General features: G+C 33.1%; 1 long non-coding RNA gene across 1 annotated transcript; it reads right to left on the reverse strand.

The window, feature by feature from the left end:
- Nucleotides 1–3343: 3343 nt before the first annotated feature.
- On the reverse strand, nucleotides 3344–10174 carry LOC139488572 (uncharacterized). Its single transcript, XR_011656034.1, has 3 exons — nucleotides 9868–10174; nucleotides 4933–5020; nucleotides 3344–4059 (listed from the first exon to the last, which is right to left on the reverse strand). It is a non-coding gene; the product is annotated as an uncharacterized lncRNA (long non-coding RNA).
- Between the last annotated feature and the right edge of the window lie 13142 nt (nucleotides 10175–23316).

The following is a 23316-nucleotide window of genomic DNA, read 5'->3' on the forward strand; positions in this document are numbered from 1 at the left end:
CAAAATGCGCCCGGGAGCGCCCGGGTGAAGAAAAAGCGCCCGGGGAAATGAAAAAGCGCCCGGGGAAGAAAATATAGCGCCCGGGGAAAAGAAAAAAGCGACCGGGGAAAATTCATAGATATTTTATTGGTTAGAGACAACTTTAAGTCGATGAAATAAGTTATGCATATTGATTTTTTTTTTTAAATTTTAGACAAGTTATTTGCAAATTCAAATTTTATAAATTTGTAATAAAGCACAAAAACAAGTACTTCGAAAGACAGGAAATAATGGATCATAGTTTATGCAGAAGACTTATAAAATGTAAGGCATCAACTGAATACATGTTTTTCAAAAACGATATCAAAATGAAAAATGTAAAAAAACAACTTAAATTTCACAGTTAAATATTAATGTAATCAAAATCAAAAGAGTTACATATAATAATTCAGCAAATGAAGCAGTACTATACATGTACCGTACTTAAAACAAGGGGATAGAAAGAAAGAGTTTGGTTTAAATTTAAAACTAAGCATTAAATCTTAATAAGCAAAGCCATTAACACAGTCTTACAGTCTTAGTTTTATAAAAAGATTTAATAAATCTATATCAGCATATGCATAAAAAATGTTCGCCATGCAGTTGCGAAAATATTAGACCTCATGCACTGATTATTTTTAATTAACAAAATATACGTTTTGATCGAGGACAATATCGTTTATGATTCTTCTTTTTATTCTTATTAATATTTATTGACTTACTTATATATACAACTTTGAAATATAGAATGTAAAAGTGCAACAACACTTTAGATGTAACATCGTACATAACCCCATGTACAGTATATTTTAAAAGGACAAAACTAGCAATGATTAATTTTTTTTAAAGGAACAAAAAAATTGTTATAAAATATTATTATTCTATTCTCCCGGGCGCTTATTTTCCATCCCCGGGCGCTTTTCCTTTTCCCGGGCGCTCTCGGGCGCTCCTGGGCGGTTTTTAGTAGGACCGATTTTTTTTAATACACTACGCATTGCTAACATGGCTAATGCACTCATTTATAAAATGCAGAATGTCGAGGCGAATGGACTACGGTATATATAGCATGACAGAGCCATTAAGTTCTGCATAAATGCATATACAATTTACAAAGGAAGCAGCGGGAACAATAGCTGTTTTCTTTTTTATGATTTTGTGTTGTAGCGGATCGGCCTGTCGATCATTATAAATTCTGGAAAACACTTCATGCAGTTCCGCGAGGAATTATTTTCCCCTCCTATGAATCAGTATTGAGCTTTTACCTAAAACATTTGAAGCTTTAATACATGCGTTTCGTCTTCAAAAGACTTAACACTGACGTTCAAATGAAACGGGTTAAGGAGGCCAAATACAGCACGAAGTTGAAGAGCATTGTTATTAAAAAACTGAATTCACATTTTTGTAGTTATATGAATGGTATTCATGATTGACAGGTATAATACGTTTTTTATGAAAGAATACACTTAATGACAAAAATTAACCAGCACACTTGATTATGTGAATAACGACTTTTTTTATTATCCTACATATTGATCTTTTGATGCTGTCCGTAAAAACGTTAGGTCTTACACTGAATGTATATTTTTTGCTCTGAGACTAGGATATTGCCGAAAGAATAATTAAAACAAAACTTGCGTTTCAAATTAAGGAAGGGTCTGGAAAACAGTGCATGGTGTTGCTTTTTTTGCTAACTTGGAATATAAAAAAAGATGTTATGTTCTCGCCAATGAGACAACTCTTCACACCTGGCAAAATGACAAAGACATAAACAATTATAGATCACCGCACGGCCTTCCACTATGAAAAGCGCATACCGCATAGTCAGCCATAAAAATTTACTTTAATAGGCATGCGTGATATCACCAGACACAAAGGAACAATAATTTATTATTTATAAACAGGGGTTTCTCTAATTTTGGGCACGCATTAAATAACTACATGAATAAGATTTTCCTGAAATTAAATTATGTCATTAATGTGTTTACACAATATTATCTTATTACTACTGTAATTGTATGAGATTACAAAAGATATATCGACATATATCGACAAAAAATATTGGCAAAGAATAGTCGGATCGAAAAAATTTTTGTATGGGCCAGAAAAGATTTGATACTTATTCCGATTGCGGAAAATTAATTATACTCCAATAATCTGATGGTTAGCGATCATGAAAAAACTGAACACGATACTTACTGGCTACGAAACCTGGAATTCTGCTTAGAGCTTATACAAGCAAAGAATTCTAGATGGACGAATCGCTCTTTCTGTCGACTTCAGATAAATCAGCTGAATAATCAGTTCTCTGTGATTTTCTGTAACATAAGCTTCAACCTTTTCATGTGTTTTTATATTATCTAATAGAATGATTTATACAGTTTTATTCTTTTCTTTTATAAAGAAAACTAAAAACTACTAAATGGTCAACGATTAATCTTACAGGGCGATGGATCATGTAATATGATTCTGTACACTACAAAATATAATATATAACAAATTAAAAAGGGTATAACATCACCATTAATTAAATAATTATAAAATGATCAATTATTAGATATTTCGGATAACAGATATCCTTCCTCGGTAATAGCACGATGTTAAACATCGTCGAAGAAGGATATATGTTATCCGACATATCTAATAACACTGGACACTTTTAATTTGCAAAACACTCATTTGCAAATCCGCCACCGCCTCAAACAAGAGCTACAATATCATGTATATAACCAAAATGTGCGGAATTACATGGGATTCAATAATTTCATTGGTTTTATACTGTTACTTTCATATATATTTTGCAATTTGAATTATAAAAACATGGGATTTTCAATATCCCATGGGACAGGGCAAAATCCCATGGGATTTACCATTATCCCATGGGATTTTGGTTAAATCCCATGGGATTTTTTTTGGTCCCATGGGATTATTGTAGTCCCATGGGATATTTGTTGTCCCATGGGACAAAAAAAAATCCCATGGGACTATAATTATCCCATGGGATTTTTAATATCCCATGGGACAAAATAAAATCCTATGGGATTAAAATTATAAATATATATATATAAATATAAAGTTATGTGTATGTTACAATGAATGCTGTTTGGTAGTAAAATGTTTTAAATGTATACGAGTTTTTTTTTATATTTTTTATATATACATATATATAATTTTTTTTTAATTTTGTCACAAACATGTTTTTTATTTGTTTATATGACAATAAATATTATTCTTATTTTGGAATGTATAATAATAATATTTTACAGTCAAAGAATAAAGTCCTTTCACTGAAACAAAATGATGAAATTTCTAAATAAATGAAAAAATATTGTTTTGAAATCTTTGTCTTGTTTATTCTATTATGAAAAATAGAACTGAAAAAATATTTCATATTCTGACTGAATAGTTCACTCTTTTCATGAGGTAAGATTTTCTTTGTTATAGGTTCATTGCAATACTTGTATAGGCAAACAATTTGAATTATATATAACTTTGTGGTGTACATAATAGTATGCTTATAATTGCAAATTTATAATATAAACACTTTTTGTTAAAGTTTTTGCTTTCTTTATTCACAGCTTGCTATGTACAATTATTCAGTCCACTATATAAGAGTGAAGTCAATAAATAATTTCATTCACTAGAATATTCCTGCAATTCTTAGACAAAACATTTTTTCAATCTGTTCTTCAAAGATCTTCCTCTGTACATCTTTATTGAATGGAGAGATTCAAATGAGAAGACAAAGCAAGTTTATTTGGACAACAACATTCTAATATCTTGTTCATTCGTTCCATCTTTCAATTGATAATTACATTGTTGTATTTATATGATCAAGTTCTTGTGCATCAATGATCGTGATGATATGACTCCTTTTTGTTTATAGTCATCATGTTGAAATTTCCTCTTTCAAATAAATGTAGGAAAAAACATGTTCCATTTCAAATTAATAAAAAAGTCGCACTATGGAGAAAAATATCAGCTTTAAGTTTTCCGTTCAGTATTGATCTGTGAATGATGACCATGAAAATCCAGATTTCTGACCTACAAATACACAAACTCAAAAATTATCAGTGAAGAGATCAATAAAATGGCTATTTTATCATGTTTATGATTAATATGATAAACTTTCATTTAAATATCCAAGTACTAAATTACAGAAATCGCTTAAATTTTATAATAGTTTAGTTAAAGTACAGCTTATTTGAAATTATAATAAAAAATATAGGCCACCGATGAGTTAAATAAGATATTACATTTTTAATGCCAAAAAATGGCTTTTTTTCACCAAAGGTAGATAATTTGGAGCTTTTTCAATGATATATGCATTTTAAAAGTCATCTGGGGCCAAACCGAATTGATTGTTTTGAATGATTTGGTGTACCATATGATAAAGATATAAATAAATTGAGTTATGAAAAAAAAATATTAAAACATTTTTCTGAAATTGTTATACCCTAGAGCCTCCTTAAATGTCATTTGATCTCTATTGGAGAAATGTCTCATTGGAAATCAGACTGCTAAGTGTTTCTTATTTTTATATCAACCCAGCCATATTATACCTGTCTAATATCAGGAGCTTGTACATAGTTCAGTGGTTGATGTTGGTTCATACCCGTCATTTTTATTTTTCATAATTTTTTGTTTTTATAAATTAGTCTGGTATATTTGACGTTTGAATTGATGCTCTGTTTCAAATTTGGTTAGTGTTGACTTTTATAGATTACTATAACATGTATAGGTATGGGTTTTCTCATTACTTACAGGTCATCAATGGCCTCTAATAAGTAATTACAATGCTTACATCCACTAAATTGAACTCTGATGGATAGTTTTCTCTTTCATCATACCACATCTTATTTTAATAAATATTTAATTATTATTCAAGGACAAAAATTTTTATAACAGTGGACTTACCATTTAGGCTTTGTTGACCTCTGTAAATCTTATTTTGTTGATAATTTCTTCTGTTTATAGTTTCCCCTTTATCTTTCATGTTCTTGCCCTACACATAAAAGGGTAAACATCATTTAATGACAAAAATAACTACTACATGTATTACATAATTAGTAGGCAACTGAAAATTTTGTCTTATTTGTATATAACATCAACTTACTCATCATTCTTGCTGTTCAATATCATGAATAATATCATTATTCTATGAATATGAGGTCACAGTAAAATTAACCTTGGCAGGCAGACATCTTTTTTTATATGATACCTTGTAGTCATTCCATACAACAAGTAGACCTATGCTTAAAAAAATCTAAGGCCAAAATTAAAAATATGTTTGTTTCCCCTCCCCCCACACGGGTCAAAAATAAGCGCCCGGGTCAAAAAATTATTTTCCACAAAAAAATCGAAATTATTTTTTTCCTGAAAATAATTTGTTTCCATTTTTGGAAAGTGCTTGAAAGCAGAAGGATTGATAATCTAAATAAATACACTCAAATTGAGCACAAACAACAGATAAGTGGCCTGGACTGGACAAGTCAAACCATTCATGTGACCATGCTATGACAATCACATCCAGTTAAAAACAAGAGTGCACACGCTGAAATGTCTCGCCTTCTATACTAATCATTGATATTATGTTGATAGTCCTAAGTATAAAGCTTAGTTTTATTACAACTGTCTCATAAACTTAACATTAACCAAGATAACTAAACAAAGACCAATGAACCTTGAAAATGAGGTCAAGGTCAGATGAACCATGCCAGGCAGACATGTACAGCTAACAATGCTTCTATACAACATATATAGTTAACCCATTACTTATAATTTAAGAAAAATAGACCAAAACACAAAAACTTAACACTGTGCAATGAACCGTGAAAATGAGGTCACCGTCAAATAAAACCTGCGCAACTGACATATAGATCATAAAATATTTCCATACACCAAATATAGTTGACCTATGGCATACAGTATTAGATAAAAAGACCAAAACTCAAAAACTTAACTTTGACCACTGAACCATGAAAATGAGGTCAAGGTCAGATGACATCTGCCCGCTAGACATGAACACCTTCCCATCATTCCATACAACAAATATAGTAGACCTATTGCATATAGTATGAGAAAAACAGACCAAAACACAAAAATTTAACTATAACCACTGAACCATGAAAATGAGGTCAAGGTCAGATGACACCTGCCAGTTGGACATGTACACCTTACAGTCCTTCCATACACAGAATATACTAGCCCTATTGCTTATAGTATCTGAGATATGGACTTGACCACCAAAACTTAACCTTGATCACTGATCCATGAAATGAGGTCGAGGTCAAGTGAAAACTGTCTGACAGACATGAGGACCTTGCAAGGTACGCACATACCAAATATAGTTATCCTATTACTTAAAATAAGAGAGAATTCAACATTACAAAAAATTTGAACTTTTTTTTCAAGTGGTCACTGAACCATGAAAATGAGGTCAAGGACATTGGACATGTGACTGACGGAAACTTCATAACATGAAGCATCTATATACAAAGTATGAAGCATCCAGGTCTTCCACCTTCTGAAATATAAAGCTTTTAAGAAGTGAGCTAACACCGCCGCTGCCGCCGTAGCCGCCGTAGCCGCCGCCGCCGGATCACTATCCCTATGTCGAGCTTTCTGCAACAAAAGTTGCAGGCTCGACAAAAACTAGAGGCTCTCAAGAGCCTGTGTCGCTCACCTGTTAATGTGTTTACTGATGTCGGCCATCTTCGTTGGTAGGCGGGGTCATTAGACACTTTTTTTTTAAATAGATACCCTAGTATTATGATTGTGGCCAAGTTTGGTTAAATTTGGCCAAGTAGTTTTAGAAATGATTTTTATACAAGTTACAAAAATGACGAAAAGTTGTTCAATATTGACTATAAAGGGCAATAACTCCTTAAGGGGTCCTCTAACAATTTTGATCATGCTGACTTATTTGTAGATCTTACTTTGCTGAACATTATTGCTGTCTACCATGTCTACAGTTTATCTCTATCTATAATAGTATTCAAGATAATAACCAAAAACTGCAAAATTACCTTAAAATCACCAATTTTAGGGCAGTAACCCAACAACAGGTTGTCTAATTCAACTGAAAATTTGTGAGGGGATATATCTTATTCTGATGGACATTTAAATCTTGAAAGATTTGCCCTAAATGTCTTAGTTTCAAAGATATAAAGCAAAACCTGCATTTTACCACTATGTTCTAATTTTAGCCATGTCGGCCATTTTGTTTGGTAGGCTGAGTCATCGGACACATTTTTTAAACTACAAACCACAATGATAATTGTGGCCAAGTTTGGTTAAATTTGGCAAAGTAGTTTCAGAGAAGAAGATTTTTAAAAAAGTTACAAAAAATTATGAAAAGTTGTTAAAAATTGACTATAAAGGGCAATAACTCCTTAAGGGGTCGACTGACAATTTTGATCATGTTGACTTATTTGTAGGTCTTACTTTGATGAACATTATTGCTTTTACAGTTTATCTCTATCTATAATAGTATTCAAGATAATAACCAAAAACTGCAAAATTTCCTTAAAATAACCATTTCACAGGCAGCAACCCATCAACAGATTGTCCGATTCGTCTGAAAATTTCAGGGCAGATAGATCTTGACCTGATCAACAATTTTACCCCATGTCAGATTTGCTCTAAATGCTTTGGTTTTTGAGTTATAAGCCAAAAACTGCATTTTACCCCTATGTTCTATTTTTAGCCCTGGCGGCCATCTTGGTTGGTTTGACAGGTCACGCCACACATTTTTTAAACTAGATACCCCAAGGATGATTGTGGCCAAGTTTGGTAGAATTTGGCCAAGTAGTTTCAGAGGAGAAGATTTTTGTAAAAGTTTACAGACGACGGACGGACGCAGGACGACAGACGACGAACGCCAAGTGATGAGAAAAGCTCACTTGACCTTTCAGGTCAGGTGAGCTAAAAAAAATTCCTGGTCTGTTTACAAAGGGTAGACCAGGGAAGGGGAAACAGACATTCTTTTAAATGTGGCCTGATAAAATGACAAAACCAAGAAAACTTATCATTGACCAAAGAACAATAAAATGCGGTCATGGTTTATATATGAATCTGCCATTCAGACATGCACACCTTACAATTGTTTCATATCTACCAAATATAATCTACCTGTAACTTTAAACATATATGATAAACTGACAAAACAATGCAGTGTTTCATTGACCAATGAACCATGCATGAAAATGAGGTCAAGTTCATATAAAATATGACAGACAGCTAAGTGCATCTTACAATTATTTCATTCACTAAATAAAGGGGCCTTATTGCTTACAGTATCCGGAAAATTGACCAAACCACAAAAACTAAATATTTTCAAAGTTCCTTATACCCTGCCAATTTGTTATGGTTGTGCCTGTTCCAAGTCAGGATCCGATAATTCAGTGATTGTCGTTTGTTTATGTGTAACATATCTGTTTTTCAATTTTTTTGTACATAAATTAGGTTGTTAGTTTTCAACTTTCAACTTGGCTATCATGTGTAAAATCATACAAGTGTTGGGAAAACAGGAAGTTGTCGAGTGATGAATCTGAAAATGCATCACACGGTATAGCTGACTTATTTAACCCTGAAACCAAATTTCAGAAATCCTTCTATTGTAGTTCCTAAGGAAAATGGGACGAAAAATATTCATCGGACGGACTGACTGACGCAAGGATGGATGGACAGACAGGGGTAAAACAGTATACCCCCCCCCCCTTTTTTAAAGTGGGGGCATAATTTTAATACGGGGCTATAAAAACCCATGCAAGATGTCAAAACAAAAAGAAGTAACCTAATTCTTACTTGTTAGGGGCTATTTATTTATTGTCGGTTATACATATAACAATACAACATATTAAAGGTCTGTAGAGGTTTTATCCGACATACATGACATACATATATATGACAAGCACAATACATTTGTACATGAAACATAAAGCTCATCACTGAGATAGTAGTCTCAGATAGAGGGAGGCAGGGTCAACCAAACTCCCCTATTCAATCTGAATGCAGGACAGAAAGTCACAGTCAAAAAGTCACACACTGTCACAGAACAAAAAGTCACAATTTAGTTTTGAGATTATTTTTCTTTGAACAAGAAAACACTCTTTTTGTATTTTTCTTGAAGTTTTATACATGAACATGATGTAGCAACTTTAAATTAAAATTTATTAAAAACAAATAAATCAGTGTATTAGGTTTGCGCACATTACCATTACATTTGCGCACAAAAATCATTACGTTTGTGTGCAGCTTTTGATTACATTTGCACGCATTTTTTAACATGTAAATATAAAAAAAAAGATATAGTATGATTGCCTTTTACAGCTGACTATGCGGTATGGGCTTTACCTCTGGCTTTGCTCATTGTTGAAGGCTGTTTGGTGACCTATGGTTGTTAATGTCTGTGTCATTTTGGTCTCTTGTGGACAGTTGTCTCATTGGCAATCATACCATACCTTCTTTATATTGGCTTATGGTTGAAGGCCGTAAAGACCTCTAGTTGTTAATGTCTGTGTCATTTTGGTCTCTTGTGGACAGTTGTCTCATTGGCAATCATACCACATCTTCTTTTTTATATTATGAACAATTTCCTAAAATTAAAAATGAATATATGTAATAAAAAGAAGATATTTCAAAATCTTTTTTCATTTATATTCAATCAATTGTCAACAAATTGTTTGTGACTTTTTGTCCTATTAACTTTGTTACTTTATGCCTGAGTTTGACATGTGTTTGACTTTTTGTCCTGTGACTTTTTGTCGGAATGTCCTGTGACTTTCTGTTTTTGCAGAGGTCCAGGGAGTGTTAAAAAATCACATGTGCAAGTTGAGAGTCAACACTTACACAGGGACTACACAATACTTTTTCAGAATGTCAGCAAAAAAGAATCACTGGTGACAGGGGAGTGTAACCGATGAATTGATCCTGAATCAGATAAGATTTTCCCGGTACGTCTAAACACCGCTCAGGAGGACCTCCTGGGTGCACACATGCAGGGCATACAAAGTGCACTCATGGCAGACCCTATATAGTCGCCGTCGTATCTGCACACATGATGGATGTATATATTCGTTATAGATCGTCATACACTTCTCATTTTAGAGTTAAATTTGCAAGCAACCTCTTAAGATTCTAAAATAATAATGCTACTAAAAATATATTATTTCCCCCAATTTTCGCAATTTTTTCGCCATATAAAATATTAAGGCGACTGTGCGTTTAGTGAATATAAACGATGACGAGGCCTCACGAATAAATATAAATATGAAATATACTGGAACATCGATTAGCATAGATCGAGCAGCAGAGTAAACTTCCACATAAATCTCGTAGTTATTTACGCCGGATAATATAGACTGTGCTCCTGAATAAAGTTGTCAAATACATTAATTTGTGTTTTTTACTTCTACAAGAAATTTGATTCAAATGCTAATTACGCACCATTTGCTGAGCAGAGAATCATTCTAAGCCAGGAACCGTCTATACTAACTGATAACAGTAAGAATAGAAAGTCTCTGTAAAAAGGCAGTCAACACTAACAGAACTGTATTAACTTAATGATACATGTACATCAAGTTCCAGCACCTCACCAAGCACCCTTGCCTTGCATACTGAGATGGCAAACTGGTGTGTGTCAGTATTTTAATATAAAACTGCGTAGGTTCATATCGTTTGATTCAACGTTTGTTTGGTTATTTTTTAAGGATCGTTGTAAAATTATATCTAAATCTTTGTTAAAATACGATTTTAAATTGTTCAATTCTTTCTATTTCATAATTTTGTCAAAGTCTACTTTTTAAAGTTTTAAATTTTCCAGAAAAAATGAATATTCCAATTTGATTTGAAGAAAATCTTTTTGAACTGTCATGACATGGTGTTGCAAAGCTGATTACAGGTAACTATAACATACAGTAATTTTCCATTACGACAGTGCGTGTATTCTCGGGTGTGTATAACGTATAGTTTTCTAGAGAACATCCTGTCTACGTGTAATACAGATTGATGACATTATACAACATTTCTTTGGTTAAATGTGATAAGGTATCTGTGTCCATTCCCTATTTCAACACCACTAATTTTTCGAAGAAAAAAAATCAAAAAAAAAAATTATATGAAATTAAGAAGAAAAGTAGCAAATATAAACTTCAGTAATTGCGCATTGAGTAAACATAATTCCAATATTGCATGAACAAATCCGTGAGAAAACGTATATATACATGTATGAATAAAGATGTGTTTTAAAAGACCTATTGGCATTATTTCACACTAGGACCTAAGATAACTAGAACTAAGCAATGGTTGATCCAGAAATTTTCATAAGTGGGGACTCATTGACTGCCTTAGAGGGGTCACGTCCAGTCATGCTTCCGTGATTCCCTATATAATCTACCATTTGTTTCCCAAGATTTAGGAGGGGGGCTGGTACACACACATATATATAAATATACCTCTGCGGCGGAGCCAGCCATTTGAAAAGAAGGGGGTCTCAACCCAGGACAAAAGGGGGAGGGGATGGTTCCAACCATATGTCCCCATTCAAATACATTGATCGTTCAAAAAAAGGGGTGGTTCCAACCCCCGAAACCCTCCCCCTGGATCCGCCACTGATACCTAGTATGCATATAATTAAGAACAGCTTTGAATATATGCATATAAAATAATGGTACGTTTAAAACCGTTCAGGATCTCCTGGTTGCACACAGGACATTAAGTAACTTAGGACATGTATATATAATAGTAAGAGTTCAGGGTATACATTCGATAACTAACATATTTTATAATTTTGTAATTTTTGTTTTGATAAAATCAGAGACATATAATACATGTATTGAGACATATATAATACAATATGAAAAAATCAAACCATCTTTAAAGAAGTTATTTCAGTTTGAATCGACTGTCTTTTGCATTAGAATTCCAAAACGTTAATGTTATTTACAAATGCCAAATGCTGCAAGAAAGAAACATTTATATTCGGTGATTTTTACACTAAACGTTTTCGTAATTTGTTTTAAAAATATTAAAAAGTACATGTACATCGTTTTTTCAAGATTTGTATAGTAACTGGTTTAATTAAGTCCCCTTGATGAAATTTAAATTGCGAGACGCTAATTAATAAACTATGATCTATCTATCGGCATGCGTCGTTATTTGGGATACGTCACGGATGACCGATGGTCATATTCAATACGATATACCAATCATCATTTGAATTTGGGCAATTGATCTTTAATAATTAGGACTAATTGGTGATGGCAGAGAATAAGTCGCTGGTGATGGTTAAAAACATATAGAAGTAAACTTTGCAAAAAAAAAAGGTTTCCTCGGAAAAAATTATGAATATGCTAAATATTTTTTTTTTCCGAAATAATAATTAAAGACGTTTAGAAATAACAAATTTTCACAGTTGGGAAATTTTCAATTCAAGTTATTTCATTTTGAAAACGTTGAAAAATATAGATCTTATTATATGTTAAATGTGGGCCGCTTGGAGATCAACTTGTGAAACCCTGCATAATTAGGGTTTGTCTACTTTCGTCTTTTTATATTACCAAACATTCTATAATCAAGGATTTGTACAAGGCCTTGTTATAATGAATATTATCGCCAATATCACCATAATTAAATAAAGAACAGATACAATATTCGCCTAAAGAGTTTGCCATCTAACAATTCAAAATGAAATGTTGAGTCGAAACTGAGGTACCAAATCTATAAAAAGAATCACTATTTTAGTCGAAATTAAACTGTATATAATATTCTTTTTTTCAAAACTCCTGAAATAATTTAACATTAACGATAGAGAGCTTACATATGCAAATCTGTTTAAAAGTATGTGAGCGTAAATAAAATTTGTTTATTACCCCCCCCTTTTTTCCTTCTATAAAATTTAATTGTAAACGATTTTCGTTCTTAATTTGTGTTTGCTCATTAACTGGGGTTCATGCTGTCAAAAAAAAATGTCTCCTTGTGTAAAAGTTATTGATAAGAAAAAATTGAAGCTTCCAGAAGAATAACGGTACGTCTAAACACCGCTTGAAGGACCTCCTGATTGCACTCATGACATACGAAGTGCACTCAGGACCCTTTATAGTCATCGCACACAGGATGGATGCATATATTCTTTATACGCTTCTTATTTTAGAGTTAAATTTGGTAGAATTTGTAATTCTTAGAAAATAATAAGGGCACGTGTCACTGATTACACAACTATTGCCAAAACCTGCAGAGACATTTTAGATAGGAGACGTAGTTTTTTATATACATGTAGATAGTTTTGTATTTGCTTGTTTTTATATATATATATATATATATATATTTTTTTTTTTAAATGTTTTCAGCGGTGTGAAATTTGTTTCTAATGTGTAAATAATCGTCTCTCATAATTCTATATGAATGGCTTTCACATATGTGTAATTTGTTTTAATCAATGTGTTATGTATTGCTTTGTAAAAGGTGAGACGTTAATAAAATATTGTATTGTATTGTATTGTACTGAGCCATGAATTATTAAATATTACTTCCATGATCCAATCAACGAAATTAATTGGATTATCTTTATTGTTGTTTTATACATTGTGTTGTTAGTACAGTGTGACCATGCGGGAAGTAATATTGTGACGTCTAGAATGAATATCACGATGTTTTAAGATTTTCGTCTTTTATTAAAATTTCGTTCCATAAATTTTTAAGTTTTATTCTTAATTTTATTATCATGTCCTGGACCAGTAATTAATTCTTTGCACGAGTTTGAAAAGGGAAATAATTATAAATGTTCATACTTTAAAAGAATTTATATTAATTAAAGTTTTGTATATGGAATCCGTTCTAAACGCTAAAAGCCTTACTTTTCAAACAATCAAACTCATATACATGTAGTTAGATGTTATTTCTCATTTTTATCGAACTTGTCCAGGAATTTTATTTTTGAGTTATACGAATATTTTAAGAAATCCGTTTTTATTAAGTTTTTTTTCTCTAATTAAAGTCGTTTTGTCCAGTTTCACAAGCCTGAAACGAATTTCAATGCGAAAATAAATTCTGAAAATGAACTTGTCTCCGTTTTCGTCTCCGTTTTTTGAAAATTATGATATTTTGGGTATAATTATTTCTAAAAAATATGTAAGTTAGATTGTAGTAGCGAGAAATTTTAAAAAAGAAGATGTGGTATGATTGCTAATGAGACAACTATCCACAAAAGACCAAAATGACACAAACATTAACAAAGAAAGATTATTTCGAAGACAGTTTATTGACACGAAATCCGTTCAAACCACGACTAAGTCTTCGTGCACAGATTTCCGTTAAGGTTAAACTGAATATTGTACATAATTGTCTTCTCTTGTATAATGGTTTGTTGAGAATAAAGATATACAAATGTAATAAAATTTGATATTCAGTCAACATTGTGTTTGTTTAAAAACTTGATTTAGAGAGAGAGATAGAGAAAAGAATCACACTGAAAAACAAAAATCGAACTTGTTACAGAAAAAAAAACGCAACTATAAAATAATTTTCTTTATTCGTGAACTGCAAAACACAACAAATTAATTTACCCGTCATCATGAAAAATAAACTGAAAAAGAACATCGAATGAGATATATGTTTTATTTTTTCTATATGCAAATTCATGTTAAAGGTAAAACTGAACTAAACAATACAATTCCTAAAAAACAATAAAGATAATCCAATCAATTTTGTTGATTGGATAATTCATGGCTCAGTAGTTGTGTAATCAGTGACACGTGCCCTCATTATTTTATAAGAATTAACATATCTATCTAAGTTCGATTCAGGCGCGGATCCAGAGGGGGGAGGGGGGGGTTCCATGGGGGTTGGAACCCCCCCTTTTTTTGGCCGATCAATGCATTTGAATGGGGACATGTAGTTGACCCCCCCCCCTTTTTAAAATGGCTGGATCCGCCCCTGCGATTTCAACTTCTACCAAAATTTAACTCTAAAATAAGAAGCGTATAACGAATATAAACATGTGTGCAGATATGATTACGGTAATGGGTCCTGAGTGCACTTTGTATGTCCTGAGCGGTTGTTTAGACGTACCCGAAGAATAAATCATTTCCTGAACCTAAAATACATTTATCTGTAATTAAAGAAAATTCGCCTAAAACATTCTCTCATATATTTAAACAATTAATTGTAAAATAATTAATTCAACGTCGGACTTTCTGTCTGTTTACTAATACTTTTCTTGTTCAGTTTTTGTTTATACCCATAATAGATGAACGGAAATAAGTACTTTTTTAGGAAAATTTACAATTAGATGAACGGAATTAAGTACTTTTTAGGAAAATTTACAACTCAAATTTTCAAAAACAAAATTCTACACTTTTTACCTGGATGTTTTTCTCTGTCTCGAAGCCGCAACCTTTGACCCCGTATCAAACGTAGCGACCAACACCTCACATGACGTATTCTCGATGTTGAGGTATTGACAATATACAATCACATTTATCAATCACATTTATCAAAATACAGCAAGTAAGTAATTTGGTGTTGAATGCCAGTAGATCAGAATTTGTTAATTGAACTTTACCTGTTTAAGGGGCACTAGCTGCCAAATTCATGTTCTTCATCGATTTTGATAAAATTCACATAACGTGTATATAGTGTTGAATTGTTTATTAAAATGTTGCGCACAATCTTGGCTGATATGCATAAAACCATTATATTTCATGACACTGCATGAAAAAGAAATTGACTTATCGCATAATACCAGAACCAGAGACATATATATTGTATCTAATTCAATTCAATTCAATTCAAAATATTTTATTGTTCAAGTATCAAATGTACATTTAAACAAAGGGATTGGACAAAAGGCAGTGCCTATACAAATCCTTTCCCATACAAGATGGATTGAATAACATGCATGATAGTATATAATTTTCTGATAAGTTAATAGATCATACGTTGTTGCAGTGAGTCAGGGGAGGCAATTCCCCCACTTCTTGAAGTATTTTGTTGTGTATATGTATATAAATAACTATGTTAACAAAGTCAAAGCAAGACCTACTGAAGGTGGTGTCGAATTTTATACCACATTAATAAGTGTTGGTAAGGAATCAAGTAGATCGTTAAGTGATTTTTTACTCAAATTCACAAACTCACTGCAACAAAGTTGTTCTATTTATATGAATAACAAGAATTGATTGGCCCTTTTTTGCAATACATAAGTAATTTAGTGTATCATCTTATTACATGACTATTAATTTCTTGATTTTTGAAAATATAATTACTAATACAAAAAATAAAATAAAATATATATAAATTTATTTGCAAAAAGATGCTAAACACAATTGGTTGTTTTTTGTGTTAAAAGTTAGGTTTGTCTTTAATTAAGACTAAAGAGTGGTACACTGTGGTTATAAGCTGATTTCTAAACAGTATAGTATCACATGAAATATTATAAAAATCTTCCAGTTTCATGAATATATTGTTGTACATATGTAAATATCTCTGTGTTTTCATCAATATTCAAGTCTGAGCAACTCTGTAGTAGGACATCAAGATTGACATTATTAAAGTTACTTATTTTTCTAAAGAGCTCATATCTCTGATAAATGTAAGATGGACAAACATAAAAGAAATGAAAATTATCTTCTACTGGATCTCCACAGGCACATATAGAGCTGTCTGACAAATGATCACAGAAAAGGTGTTGTTTTAGATCACTAGCCTCATTTCTTAATTGGCAGTGGATTATATTAACTTTACGTGAACCAGTGGAAAAGAAAACAGGACAAGGACTTATGTCCTCATTCAGTTTTCTTTTAAATCCTGTAAAGCTTAAAATATTTTTAACTTCTCCATCAAGTGAATTCCACTTTTCAAGAGTATGTGGAATAAAACTGTTCTTATAGGCTGTGGTTCGACACTGAGGAGTTTTAAATTCCCTTTTTTTCCTCAGTCCATACTGGTCATTAGTGTTTGTATACGACAAGATATCAGCAGCAATATAACTAGGAATATCTCCAGAAATAGTTTTATGAAGAAACAATAATTTGTTTTTCTGACGTCTATTCTGGAGGGAATCCCAACCTAATTCCTTATATAATTTCCATCTAGGCGTTCCCTTTCGAAGCCCAGTTACAATTCTGGCAGCAGCTTGTTGTACAGACTCAATTAGATCGGATTCTTCTTGTGTGCAGTTATCCCAAATTATGTTCCCATATTCTAATATAGGCCTTAAAATGCAATATAAAGTCTTTCCAGAGACTGTATATCAATCTTATGTTTTAAATATCTCATAATATTAAGACGTTTACAAGCTTTTGAATAAATATCCTGTATGTGACTAGACCATTTGGCATTAGATGATAAGGTTATACCAAGATGTTTATGTTCTGAGACATTTTCTAGAGGTGCATCATTCATGCATAATGATGTGACATCAATATTACTTTTTCTCGTAAAGTACATAGATTTGGTTTTGTCTGCATTGAAGGTTACACCCCGTTCTCCTGCCCATTGATCTAATGATTCTAGATCTTGCCCCAGGGATTCAGCTGCTGATCTCTCATCATGTACAACACAATATAGACAAGTATCATCTGCAAACAGTTTTATTTTGTTTGTAACCACATCTACTATGTCATTCACAAACAATAAAAACAGAAAAGGGCCCAAGATGGACCCTTGAGGGACTCCTGCCTTGACAGTATTCCAGTTAGAAAAAAAACCATTTACTCCAACCCTTTGTTGTCTATCAGAAAGATAACTTTTGAACCAGTTAAGCAAATTACCCTTTATTCCATATTTTCTTAACTTATATAGAAGTCCCATGTGCCATACACGATCAAATGCCTTTGACACATCGCAAAAAATAAATCTGACATCTTTCCCTTTGTCAAGATTTTTTACAATCTCATCATATAATAAAAGTAACTGATTTATTTATTGTATCTAATATCTCTGCCAGAACTAAAAAATAAACTACAGTAAGTCCACATACACATAAGAGGGTATGGATGTGAATTAACAGAATAGAGAACAAAGGACAAAGAAAAAAAGGAATAAAGAATAGTGAAAGAAAGAGAATAATGGAAAAAAGTGTAAGTTATTAAAAATATAACTAAAACAAGAATGTGTCCCCAGTACACGGATGCCCCACTCGCACTATCATTTTCTATGTTCAGTGGACCGTGAAATTGGGATAAGAACTCTAATTTGACATTAAAATTAGAAAGATCATACCATAAGGAACATATATACTAAGTTTCAGGTTGATTGGACTTCAACTTCATCAAAAACTACCTCGACCAAAAACTTTAACCTGAAACAGGACGAACGAACGGACGAACGAACGGAGGCACAGACCAGAAAACATAATGCCCCTCTACTATCGTAGGTGGGGCATAAAAAGAAGACAGAAAAAAAGACACCCCTCCGAGACGAGCCTTACATGCACTGTTATTACCCAAGGTTAATTTTACGGCGGCTCATTTTATTTTGGCTTAGAAATAAACATAATTGACAAGTTTCCTTCCCCTGCATTCTCGATCCCACATGTAAATAGCACGGTGATTTCAAAAGACATTGATACATCATTACAACACTTGCCGTCAGTATTTGAATATATTGATTAAGAAGGTATAGAAGATTAATGCACGCACACTATTATCCACCACTGGCCTAAATAGTTAGTCCGTAAACAACGAGGGTCATACAAACCCAGCACTTTGAACACAGCCACCGGCATGGTGTGAATCTGAAAGCTTCCCACTACATCTACATCTACATCTATACTATTGATCTGCAGTGGAAATCCATAACGCAGATACTGCTGTGCAAACGTCAACCTGCGTGCTCAGTATTTACAAGTGCAATTAAAATTGGATAAAAACAGGTGGTTTCAGTTTACAGCTGCAGTCTCCGAAGTTGCTCCTTGAAGCATTCCAGAGATGTGGCTTGGAAGGCTTCAGGAGGCAGACTGTTCCAGTCGGTGATGGTGCGTGGTATGTAGCTGTATTTGTAGGCATCTGTGGAAGTACTGATCTGAGTGAATTTTTCTGGATGGTATTGTCTTGTTGAGGTAGATGGTCTTCTCACGTAAGATGGTATATTGACTGCCGCCTTTCCGTGTGTTGCTTTGTAGAACATGCATAGTCTACTGGATTTCCGTCTAGTTTCTAATGTTTGCCATTCTAGGGTTTTCATGATGTTGGTGACTGTCCCTGGTTCTCGACTGTATGTTGATGTCGCAAATCTGGCAGCTCTTCTTTGGACCATTTCGAGGGAGTCTATGTGATGTTTTCGATACGGATCCCATACTGCAGAGGCGTACTCGAGATGTGGGCGCACTAGCGATGAATAGGCCTGCGCTTTGATGTCATGTGGACACTTCGAGATATTACGTCTTAGGAAACCTAGTACTCGATTTGATTTTGTGATTACTTTCTTGATGTGTGGATCCCAACTGAGGTCTTCTGACAACTCGACTCCGAGGTATGGATATTGGTGTACTGTGGTTAGTTGTTGTCCCATCATTTCATACTCTCTTATTGTTGGATTTTTCTTTCTTGTTACCCTCAGTGTGTAGCATTTAGCTGGGTGGAATGTCATTTGCCACTTCTCTGCCCATTTAGTCAGTTCTGTTAGATCTTTTTGTAGTTGTAAGCTGTCCTCACTACCCTTGATGGATCGATATAGTAGCGAGTCGTCAGCAAATAGGCGTAGGGTTGATTTTGATGATATTGTTTCTCCCATATCGTTGATGTATATCAAGAAACAAAGTGGTCCTAATACTGTACCTTGTGGAACTCCTGATCGTACTGGTTTGTTCTCACTGGTTTCTCCATCTAGACATACTCTCTGGTGTCGGTGAGTGAGCCATGCAGAAATCCATAGTAGAGTGTTGTATGTTATCCCATAGTATGCCATTTTCTTTAGAAGTCTTTGGTGGGGAACTGTATCGAACGCTTTCGAAAAATCAAGGATAAGCATGTCTATTTGTCCTCGAATGTCTAGTTCTCTTGCCACTGTTTCTATGGTGTTGATGAGTTGTGTTTCGCATGATCGGTTACGTCTAAATCCGTGTTGAAAGTCGGATAGGACGAGATGTTCTTCAAGATGTTCCATGATGTGCTTGTAGATAATGTGTTCCATGACTTTACAACATATGGTGGTTAACGATACGGGGCGGTAGTTTACTGCTTGACTTCTGTCCCCCTTTTTGTAGATGGCTGTGATGTTTGCTTGTCGCCAATCTTCAGGAACTTCTCCTTTTTCATATGACTGTTCAACCCATAGAAAACTTTTGCCTTTCATTTATCAAAAATGAAATATGATGATATTAATGGTATATAAGAATTATTGGGGAATTCAAACCATTCCTATTGTAAGTGATAAAACTAAATTTATATCAGGGTGATTGAAATGAGGAAAAAAAAGGGGGAATCAGGAGTTCAGGGCCCCCTGTTTGGGAAAAGAATTGGTTGATTATATATGGAATCACTGAGTCATGGCAGGAGCAGGCCCCTCTTAGGCAGTCGGTGGGCCCCACTTATGAAAAATTCTGGATCCACCACTGTGGTCATGGTGGTCTTCAGTTGTATTATCTTTTAAAAAAAAAATTACACCTGTATAGTGTATATTCTTTAGTGTAAATCAAGGGAAAACACTGTGAACTATCTGTGCATTGGGGCTTATTAAAAGGTATTTCGGGGGGAAGAAAGAAGGGAGGGTGAGTCCATGGGAGGTAATCCCCACCCCTTTCAATTTGAGAATATGCTATTATCTTGTAAACGGTCCAGATCCCCATCCCTAAACCATATATATTCTTGAATGGGACGATAAAACAAATCAAATGAAATTAAAAGGAGGTCTTTGGGGGTTACCCCACTCTGTTCAATTTGAGAATGTGCTATTATCTTGTGAACGATCCAGATCCCCACCCCTAAACCATATATATTCTTGTCGGGGACAATAAAATTAATAATGAAATAAAATAAAAGTGAAGTCCCACCCCCTCTAGTTTGAAAACTTGTAAATGGTCAAGATCCCCACCCCTAAACCATATTTATATATTCTTGTATAGAACAATAAAACAAATCAAAGGAAATATAGGGAGAGTCCATGGGGTTCACCCCCACCCCCACATGTTTGAGAAACTTTTAAATGGTTGAGATCCCCTGTCATCCAGTGGTTAGGTGAAAAAATTTCAGGATCCCTGATCCCCACCGTCAAACCATATATATTCTTGTATGAGACAATAAAACAAATCAAATGAATATAGGATCATCCCCTTTGTCTTGGGTTGGGAACCCCCCTTTTTAAAATGGCTGGATCCGCCCCGGCATACCATCTAGCTAGCTATAAAGGCTTTAAAAATATGAAATCAAACAAGGAAATTAACAGTGTAGGCAACTGTTTTGAATTTAAAAAAAAGTCTTTTACATATATATAACAATGTTAAATTTTTTGTGCATTTATTTTTGCTTATCTTATTTTCAATAATAGACAAAATTGCATGATTGAATATTGTAATTTAAGAAAAATCAGCATACATGATATAAAATGGGAAGTGGAAACTGGGAATTTGACAAAGAGACAACAACCCAATCAAAGAGCAGACAACGGCCGAAGGTCACCTATGGGTCTTCAATGCAGTGAGAAAAATTCGGCACTGGTCTTCAGCTCATAAATATGTATCAGAAATGAAAACGAGATACAGCTTTCAGTTGTATTAATAAAAACCTCACAATAAGTTCTGAATATCAGAATATACAGTATTGCAAGATTCTCTCAAAATGTACACATAGAGCTGAAAAACTGTCAGTGACTGTCATGACTGTAAAATTAATCATGCTTACATTAAAGTCCATGGAGTCCATCTTAATATGCATACTCTCGTACAAAGGAATATAAGTATGCAATAGACATCAAGTTTTCAAAAATAAGAGTATCTTTGCCATTAATTTACGACAAGATCTTAATCAAGTAATAATTTCGGTTTGTTTAAATATTTCGGAGGTTAGTATGACCTCCTCTTTGGTGATGATGTTTTCGTTTTAAAGTTGGGAAAATTGTTTGTACATGTACCAACAAAAATAAAAACACAAATTCAATCTAGAATTATGTTTTTATCATTTTTTTATGTTTAGGTTGTCAGCAAGATGAAAAGGACAAGTATGCAGTTCAAAATTCAAAATGTGGATAAGTTGAGGTTCTAGGTCTTACCTTTGCAGATTTTCATATTTTGCATGAATGAATTCAAAGGTTATATGATGGACAGCAGAGAAAGAAAAAAACAACTTTTCAATTATCCTGCTCCTGGATAAATGTAAAACATCTTGTTTTTCGGTAAGTTTTATGCTCTGTTTTGATAGTGTTAGTGCATTCATCTTTCCAGTCTTTCCTCTAAATTGTAAGTTTTTGGTGAGTGTTCACCATGAATTTCAGTAAGTAACTTGTGGATTTATATGTATATACTCAAAATTTAGTACTAATCAATGCTAATATTAATGGGATTTTAGCATGACATCCTGCCAAATGCTTGTTAATCATGTTTATGTTCCAGAACAAACAAGTATTTGGACTGTACGCATACAGTCTGCCCAATTTTAAGAAGTTTGTCAAGTTTATTACAAACAAATGTACAGTACAGATCAACATAACTGAAATCTTTAATAGATTAATACAAAAAGTTTAATTGCAGTTAAAATAAAAACACAGGTTTGGTTGAGCTGGTACCAGACAGTACAAGTATACTTAAATGGTCTGACTGTACACATATGGTGGGACTGTAAGTTCTGGACCATAAAAGTAAGATCCGAATACTGATATGGTCTGGAACATGTATACATGTCTTAAAATTAATATCAAACACATTGTGTTTTTGAACTTGGTAATAAGTTATGTGATAGAACTATAATGTTTTGGGATATCAAAATCAAAAATATCCCATTTTTACTTTTAATAAAGAAGAAGATTATTGATGTATGTTTAAATGTATATTAAAATGAGACAGCAAGCCAACAACACAAAAAAAAAGGATAAAACATACATATTTTGTTTGTATCAATGTTATAATTTCCAATATGTTCAAGGTATTTTTTCATTGAAAAAAACACAAATTGAAATCTGTCTGAACTTCAAAAGCTTAAAGAAATATTGTTTCTGTTGTCTGCATTTTGTATAATATATTGCAAATTCTTGTGAATAATGGAATGTTATTATAGTTGTCTAAAGTTTTAACTTTTAACATTGATCTTTATACTGTAAAATTCATAAATTATTACGTGCATTTATTATTGCGATTCTGTCATTTTAGAC

This window comes from Mytilus edulis, chromosome 9 (genome assembly GCF_963676685.1).
Source record: "Mytilus edulis chromosome 9, xbMytEdul2.2, whole genome shotgun sequence".
Lineage (NCBI taxonomy): Eukaryota > Metazoa > Mollusca > Bivalvia > Mytilida > Mytilidae > Mytilus > Mytilus edulis.